Genomic DNA, 9,738 nt, shown 5'->3' with positions numbered 1-9,738 from the left:
CACATCAATTTCAAAAGCCAAAATATATTCCCTATTTTGAAGCTGATACTAATTTATTATTTCCTTTTGTTACAGATACCCAAATATGTTCCACTCCAACGAGAGGGATTTCATGGTGAAAAACTACCGGGAAGAGTCACATGTTAGTATTTGCTAAGTACAATTGTACTTGAAACTATGTTAATATAAGGGAGACAATAAAAATATGTTTTACTGTAACAATAGCTTAGAATTGTATGATAAATTTGGTCTTAAATCAATTACTTTATTCAAATTTAGACTCGAATGAGGCATATTTTAATTAGAATTCACAGTAATTGTAAATCAAATGTCGCTGATTTAAGATTTGATTCAAAACACATCACATCAATTTCAAAAGCCAAAATATATTCCCTATTTTGAAGCTGATACTAATTTATTATTTCCTTTTGTTACAGATACCCAAATATGTTCCACTCCAACGAGAGGGATTTCATGGTGAAAAACTGCCGGGAAGAGTCGCATGTTAGTATTTGCTAATTACAATTGTACTTGAAACTATGTTAATATAAGGGAGACAATAAAAATATGTTTTACTGTAACAATAGCTTAGAATTGTATGACAAATTTGGTCTTAAATCAATTTTTTTTATTCAAATTTAGACTCGAATGAGGCATATTTTAATTAGAATTCACAGTAATTGTAAATCAAATGTCACTGATTTAAGATTTAATTCAAAACACATCACATCAATTTCAATAGCCAAAATATATTCCCCATTTTGAAGCTGATACTAATTTATTATTTCCTTTTGTTACAGATACCCAAATATGTTCCACTCCAACGAGAGGGATTTCATGGTGAAAAACTACCGGGAAGAGTCGCATGTTAGTATTTGCTAAGTACAAGTACTTGAAACTATGTTAATATAAGGGAGACAATAAAAATATGTTTTACTGTAACAATAGCTTAGAATTGTATGACAAATTTGGTCTTAAATCAATTTCTTTTATTCAAATTTAGACTCGAATGAGGCATATTTTAATTAGAATTCACAGTAATTATAAATCAAATGTCGCTGATTTAAGATTTGATTCAAACACATCACATCAATTTCAAAAGCCAAAATATATTCCCTATTTTGAAGCTGATACTAATTTATTATTTCCTTTTGTTACAGATACCCAAATATGTTCCACTCCAACAAGAGGGATTTCATGGTGAAAAACTACCGGGAAGAGTCGCATGTTAGTATTTGCTAATTACAATTGTACTTGAAACTATGTTAATATAAGGGAGACAATAAAAATATGTTTTACTGTAACAATAGCTTAGAATTATATGATAAATTTGGTCTTAAATCAATTTCTTTTATTCAAATTTAGACTTGAATGAGGTATATTTTAATTAGAATTCACAGTAATTGTAAATCAAATGTCACTGATTTAAGATTTAATTCAAAACACATCACATCAATTTCAATAGCCAAAATATATTCCCCATTTTGAAGCTGATACTAATTTATTATTTCCTTTTGTTACAGATACCCAAATATGTTCCACTCCAACGAGAGGGATTTTATGGTGAAAAACTACCGGGAAGAGTCGCATGTTAGTATTTGCTAATTACAATTGTACTTGAAACTATGTTAATATAAGGGAGACAATAAAAATATGTTTTACTGTAACAATAGCTTAGAATTGTATGATAAATTTGGTCTTAAATCAATTTCTTTTATTCAAATTTAGACTCGAATGAGGTATATTTTAATTAGAATTCACAGTAATTGTAAATCAAATATCACTGATTTAAGATTTAATTCAAAACACATCACATCAATTTCAATAGCCAAAATATATTCCCCATCTTGAAGCTGATACTAATTTATTATTTCCTTTTGTTACAGATACCCAAATATGTTCCACTCCAACGAGAGGGATTTCATGGTGAAAAACTACCGGGAAGAGTCGCATGTTAGTATTTGCTAATTACAATTGTACTTGAAACTATGTTAATATAAGGGAGACAATAAAAATATGTTTTACTGTAACAATAGCTTAGAATTGTATGACAAATTTGGTCTTAAATCAATTTCTTTTATTCAAATTTAGACTTGAATGAGGCATATTTTAATTAGAATTCACAGTAATTGTAAATCAAATGTCACTGATTTAAGATTTAATTCAAAACACATCACATCAATTTCAATAGCCAAAATATATTCCCCATTTTGAAGCTGATACTAATTTATTATTTCCTTTTGTTACAGATACCCAAATATGTTCCACTCCAACGAGAGGGATTTCATGGTGAAAAACTACCGGGAAGAGTCGCATGTTAGTATTTGCTAATTACAATAGTACTTGAAACTATGTTAATATAGGGGGAGACAATAAAAATATGTTTTACTGTAACAATATCTTAGAATTGTATGACAAATTTGGTCTTAAATCAATTTCTTTTATTCAAATTTAGACTCGAATGAGGCATATTTTAATTAGAATTCACAGTAATTGTAAATCAAATGTCGCTGATTTAAGATTTGATTCAAAACACATCACATCAATTTCAAAAGCCAAAATATATTCCCTATTTTGAAGCTGATACTAATTTATTATTTCCTTTTGTTACAGATACCCAAATATGTTCCACTCCAACGAGAGGGATTTCATGGTGAAAAACTACCGGGAAGAGTCGCATGTTAGTATTTGCTAAGTACAATTGTACTTGAAACTATGTTAATATAAGGGAGACAATAAAAATATGTTTTACTGTAACAATAGCTTAGAATTGTATGACAAATTTGGTCTTAAATCAATTTCTTTTATTCAAATTTAGACTTGAATGAGGCATATTTTAATTAGAATTCACAGTAATTGTAAATCAAATGTCACTGATTTAAGATTTGATTCAAAACACATCACATCAATTTCTAAAGCCAAAATATATTCCCTATTTTGAAGCTGATACTAATTTATTATTTCCTTTTGTTACAGATACCCAAATATGTTCCACTCCAACGAGAGGGATTTCATGGTGAAAAACTACCGGGAAGAGTCGCATGTTAGTATTTGCTAATTACAATTGTACTTGAAACTATGTTAATATAAGGGAGACAATAAAAATATGTTTTACTGTAACAATAGCTTAGAATTGTATGATAAATTTGGTCTTAAATCAATTTCTTTTATTCAAATTTAGACTCGAATGAGGCATATTTTAATTAGAATTCACAGTAATTGTAAATCAAATATCACTGATTTAAGATTTAATTCAAAACACATCACATCAATTTCAATAGCCAAAATATATTCCCCATCTTGAAGCTGATACTAATTTATTATTTCCTTTTGTTACAGATACCCAAATATGTTCCACTCCAACGAGAGGGATTTCATGTTGAAAAACTACCGGGAAGAGTCGCATGTTAGTATTTGCTAATTACAATTGTACTTGAAACTATGTTAATATAAGGGAGACAATAAAAATATGTTTTACTGTAACAATAGCTTAGAATTGTATGACAAATTTGGTCTTAAATCAATTTCTTTTATTCAAATTTAGACTTGAATGAGGCATATTTTAATTAGAATTCACAGTAATTGTAAATCAAATGTTGCTGATTTAAGATTTGATTCAAAACACATCACATCAATTTCAAAAGCCAAAATATATTCCCTATTTTGAAGCTGATACTAATTTATTATTTCCTTTTGTTACAGATACCCAAATATGTTCCACTCCAACGAGAGGGATTTCATGGTAAATACTACCGGGAAGAGTCGCATGTTAGTATTTGCTAATTACAATTGTACTTGAAACTATGTTAATATAAGGGAGACAATAAAAATATGTTTTACTGTAACAATAGCTTAGAATTGTATGATAAATTTGGTCTTAAATCAATTTCTTTTATTCAAATTTAGACTCGAATGAGGTATATTTTAATTAGAATTCACAGTAATTGTAAATCAAATGTCGCTGATTTAAGATTTGATTCAAAACACATCACATCAATTTCAAAATCCAAAATATATTCCCTATTTTGAAGCTGATACTAATTTATTATTCCCTTTTGTTACAGATACCCAAATATGTTCCACTCCAACGAGAGGGATTTCATGGTAAATACTACCGGGAAGAGTCGCATGTTAGTATTTGCTAATTACAATTGTACTTGAAACTATGTTAATATAAGGGAGACAATAAAAATATGTTTTACTGTAACAATAGCTTAGAATTGTATGACAAATTTGGTCTTAAATCAATTTCTTTTATTCAAATTTAGACTCGAATGAGGCATATTTTAATTAGAATTCACATGATTGTAAATCAAATGTCACTGATTTAAGATTTGATTCAAAACACATCACATCAATTTCAAAAGCCAAAATATATTCCCTATTTTGAAGCTGATACTTATTTATTATTTCCTTTTGTTACAGATACCCAAATATGTTCCACTCCAACGAGAGGGATTTCATGGTGAAAAACTACCGGGAAGAGTCGCATGTTAGTATTTGCTAATTACATTGTAATTGAAACTATGTTAATATAAAGGAGACAATAAAAATATGTTTTACTGTAACAATAGCTTAGAATTGTATGATAAATTTGGTCTTAAATCAATTTCTTTTATTCAAATTTAGACTCGAATGAGGTATATTTTAATTAGAATTCACAGTAATTGTAAATCAAATGTCGCTGATTTAAGATTTAATTCAAAACACATCACATCAATTTCAATAGCCAAAATATATTCCCCATTTTGAAGCTGATACTAATTTATTATTTCCTTTTGTTACAGATACCCAAATATGTTCCACTCCAACAAGAGGGATTTCATGGTGAAAAACTGCCGGGAAGAGTCGCATGTTAGTATTTGCTAATTACAATTGTACTTGAAACTATGTTAATATGAGGGAGACAATAAAAATATGTTTTACTGTAACAATAGCTTAGAATTGTATGACAAATTTGGTCTTAAATCAATTTTTTTTATTCAAATTTAGACTCGAATGAGGCATATTTTAATTAGAATTCACAGTAATTGTAAATCAAATGTCGCTGATTTAAGATTTGATTTAAAACATATCACATCAATTTCAAAAGCCAAAATATATTCCCTATTTTGAAGCTGATACTAATTTATTATTTTCTTTTGTTACAGATACCCAAATATGTTCCACTCCAACGAGAGGGATTTCATGGTGAAAAACTACCGGGAAGAGTCGCATGTTAGTATTTGCTAATTACAATTGTACTTGAAACTATGTTAATATAGGGGGAGACAATAAAAATATGTTTTACTGTAACAATAGCTTAGAATTGTATGACAAATTTTGTCTTAAATCAATTTCTTTTATTCAAATTTAGACTCGAATGAGGCATATTTTAATTAGAATTCACAGTAATTGTAAATCAAATGTCGCTGATTTAAGATTTGATTCAAAACACATCACATCAATTTCAAAAGCCAAAATATATTCCCTATTTTGAAGCTGATACTAATTTATTATTTCCTTTTGTTACAGATACCCAAATATGTTCCACTCCAACGAGAGGGATTTCATGGTGAAAAACTGCCGGGAAGAGTCGCATGTTAGTATTTGCTAAGTACAATTGTACTTGAAACTATGTTAATATGAGGGAGACAATAAAAATATGTTTTACTGTAACAATAGCTTAGAATTGTATGACAAATTTGGTCTTAAATCATTTTTTTTTATTCAAATTTAGACTCGAATGAGGCATATTTTAATTAGAATTCACAGTAATTGTAAATCAAATGTCGCTGATTTAAGATTTGATTCAAAACACATCACATCAATTTCAAAAGCCAAAATATATTCCCTATTTTGAAGCTGATACTAATTTATTATTTCCTTTTGTTACAGATACCCAAATATGTTCCACTCCAACGAGAGGGATTTCATGGTGAAAAACTACCGGGAAGAGTCGCATGTTAGTATTTGCTAATTACAATTGTACTTGAAACTATGTTAATATAAGGGAGACAATAAAAATATGTTTTACTGTAACAATAGCTTAGAATTGTATGACAAATTTGGTCTTAAATCAATTTCTTTTATTCAAATTTAGACTCGAATGAGGCATATTTTAATTAGAATTCACAGTAATTGTAAATCAAATGTCACTGATTTAAGATTTGATTCAAAACACATCACATCAATTTCAAAAGCCAAAATATATTCCCTATTTTGAAGCTGATACTAATTTATTATTTCCTTTTGTTACAGATACCCAAATATGTTCCACTCCAACGAGAGGGATTTCATGGTGAAAAACTACCGGGAAGAGTCGCATGTTAGTATTTGCTAATTACAATTGTACTTGAAACTATGTTAATATAAGGGAGACAATAAAAATATGTTTTACTGTAACAATAGCTTAGAATTGTATGATAAATTTGGTCTTAAATCAATTTCTTTTATTCAAATTTAGACTCGAATGAGGTATATTTTAATTAGAATTCACAGTAATTGTAAATCAAATGTCACTGATTTAAGATTTAATTCAAAACACATCAATTTCAATAGCCAAAATATATTCCCCATTTTGAAGCTGATACTAATTTATTATTTCCTTTTGTTACAGATACCCAAATATGTTCCACTCCAACGAGAGGGATTTCATGGTGAAAAACTGCCGGGAAGAGTCGCATGTTAGTATTTGCTAATTACAATTGTACTTGAAACTATGTTAATATAAGGGAGACAATAAAAATATGTTTTACTGTAACAATAGCTTAGAATTGTATGATAAATTTGGTCTTAAATCAATTTTTTTTATTCAAATTTAGACTAGAATGAGGCATATTTTAATTAGAATTCACAGTAATTGTAAATCAAATGTCGCTGATTTAAGATTTGATTCAAAACATATCACATCAATTTCAAAAGCCAAAATATATTCCCTATTTTGAAGCTGATACTAATTTATTATTTCCTTTTGTTACAGATACCCAAATATGTTCCACTCCAACGAGAGGGATTTCATGGTGAAAAACTACCGGGAAGAGTCGCATGTTAGTATTTGCTAATTACAATTGTACTTGAAACTATTTTAATATAAGGGAGACAATAAAAATATGTTTTACTGTAACAATAGCTTAGAATTGTATGACAAATTTGGTCTTAAATCAATTTCTTTTATTCAAATTTAGACTCGAATGAGGCATATTTTAATTAGAATTCACAGTAATTGTAAATCAAATGTCACTGATTTAAGATTTGATTCAAAACACATCACATCAATTTCAAAAGCCAAAATATATTCCCTATTTTGAAGCTGATACTAATTTATTATTTCCTTTTGTTACAGATACCCAAATATGTTCCACTCCAACGAGAGGGATTTCATGGTGAAAAACTACCGGGAAGAGTCGCATGTTAGTATTTGCTAATTACAATTGTACTTGAAACTATGTTAATATAAGGGAGACAATAAAAATATGTTTTACTGTAACAAAAGCTTAGAATTGTATGATAAATTTGGTCTTAAATCAATTTCTTTTATTCAAATTTAGACTCGAATGAGGCATATTTTAATTAGAATTCACAGTAATTGTAAATCAAATGTCGCTGATTTAAGATTTGATTCAAAACACATCACATCAATTTCAAAAGCCAAAATATATTCCCTATTTTGAAGCTGATACTAATTTATTATTTCCTTTTGTTACAGATACCCAAATATGTTCCACTCCAACGAGAGGGATTTCATGGTGAAAAACTATCGGGAAGAGTCGCATGTTAGTATTTGCTAATTACAATTGTACTTGAAACTATGTTAATATAAGGGAGACAATAAAAATATGTTTTACTGTAACAATAGCTTAGAATTGTATGACAAATTTGGTCTTAAATCAATTTCTTTTATTCAAATTTAGACTCGAATGAGGTATATTTTAATTAGCATTCACAGTAATTGTAAATCAAATGTCACTGATTTAAGATTTAATTCAAAACACATCACATCAATTTCAATAGCCAAAATATATTCCCCATTTTGAAGCTGATACTAATTTATTATTTCCTTTTGTTACAGATACCCAAATATGTTCCACTCCAACGAGAGGGATTTCATGGTGAAAAACTACCGGGAAGAGTCGCATGTTAGTATTTGCTAATTACAATTGTACTTGAAACTATGTTAATATAGGGGGAGACAATAAAAATATGTTTTACTGTAACAATAGCTTAGAATTGTATGACAAATTTGGTCTTAAATCAATTTCTTTTATTCAAATTTAGACTCGAATGAGGCATATTTTAATTAGAATTCACAGTAATTGTAAATCAAATGTCGCTGATTTAAGATTTGATTCAAAACACATCACATCAATTTCAAAAGCCAAAATATATTCCCTATTTTGAAGCTGATACTAATTTATTATTTCCTTTTGTTACAGATACCCAAATATGTTCCACTCCAACGAGAGGGATTTCATGGTGAAAAACTACCGGGAAGAGTCGCATGTTAGTATTTGCTAATTACAATTGTACTTGAAACTATGTTAATATAAGGGAGACAATAAAAATATGTTTTACTGTAACAATAGCTTAGAATTGTATGACAAATTTGGTCTTAAATCAATTTCTTTTATTCAAATTTAGACTCGAATGAGGCATATTTTAATTAGAATTCACAGTAATTGTAAATCAAATGTCACTGATTTAAGATTTGATTCAAAACACATCACATCAATTTCAAAAGCCAAAATATATTCCCTATTTTGAAGCTGATACTAATTTATTATTTCCTTTTGTTACAGATACCCAAATATGTTCCACTCCAACGAGAGGGATTTCATGGTGAAAAACTACCGGGAAGAGTCGCATGTTAGTATTTGCTAATTACAATTGTACTTGAAACTATGTTAATATAAGGGAGACAATAAAAATATGTTTTACTGTAACAATAGCTTAGAATTGTATGATAAATTTGGTCTTAAATCAATTTCTTTTATTCAAATTTAGACTCGAATGAGGTATATTTTAATTAGAATTCACAGTAATTGTAAATCAAATGTCACTGATTTAAGATTTAATTCAAAACACATCAATTTCAATAGCCAAAATATATTCCCCATTTTGAAGCTGATACTAATTTATTATTTCCTTTTGTTACAGATACCCAAATATGTTCCACTCCAACGAGAGGGATTTCATGGTGAAAAACTGCCGGGAAGAGTCGCATGTTAGTATTTGCTAATTACAATTGTACTTGAAACTATGTTAATATAAGGGAGACAATAAAAATATGTTTTACTGTAACAATAGCTTAGAATTGTATGATAAATTTGGTCTTAAATCAATTTTTTTTATTCAAATTTAGACTAGAATGAGGCATATTTTAATTAGAATTCACAGTAATTGTAAATCAAATGTCGCTGATTTAAGATTTGATTCAAAACATATCACATCAATTTCAAAAGCCAAAATATATTCCCTATTTTGAAGCTGATACTAATTTATTATTTCCTTTTGTTACAGATACCCAAATATGTTCCACTCCAACGAGAGGGATTTCATGGTGAAAAACTACCGGGAAGAGTCGCATGTTAGTATTTGCTAATTACAATTGTACTTGAAACTATTTTAATATAAGGGAGACAATAAAAATATGTTTTACTGTAACAATAGCTTAGAATTGTATGACAAATTTGGTCTTAAATCAATTTCTTTTATTCAAATTTAGACTCGAATGAGGCATATTTTAATTAGAATTCACAG

This window comes from Mytilus trossulus, chromosome 10, assembly GCF_036588685.1.
Source record: "Mytilus trossulus isolate FHL-02 chromosome 10, PNRI_Mtr1.1.1.hap1, whole genome shotgun sequence".
In the NCBI taxonomy this organism is placed as follows: Eukaryota; Metazoa; Mollusca; class Bivalvia; order Mytilida; family Mytilidae; genus Mytilus; species Mytilus trossulus.
Note: the sequence above shows the minus strand (reverse complement) of the source record.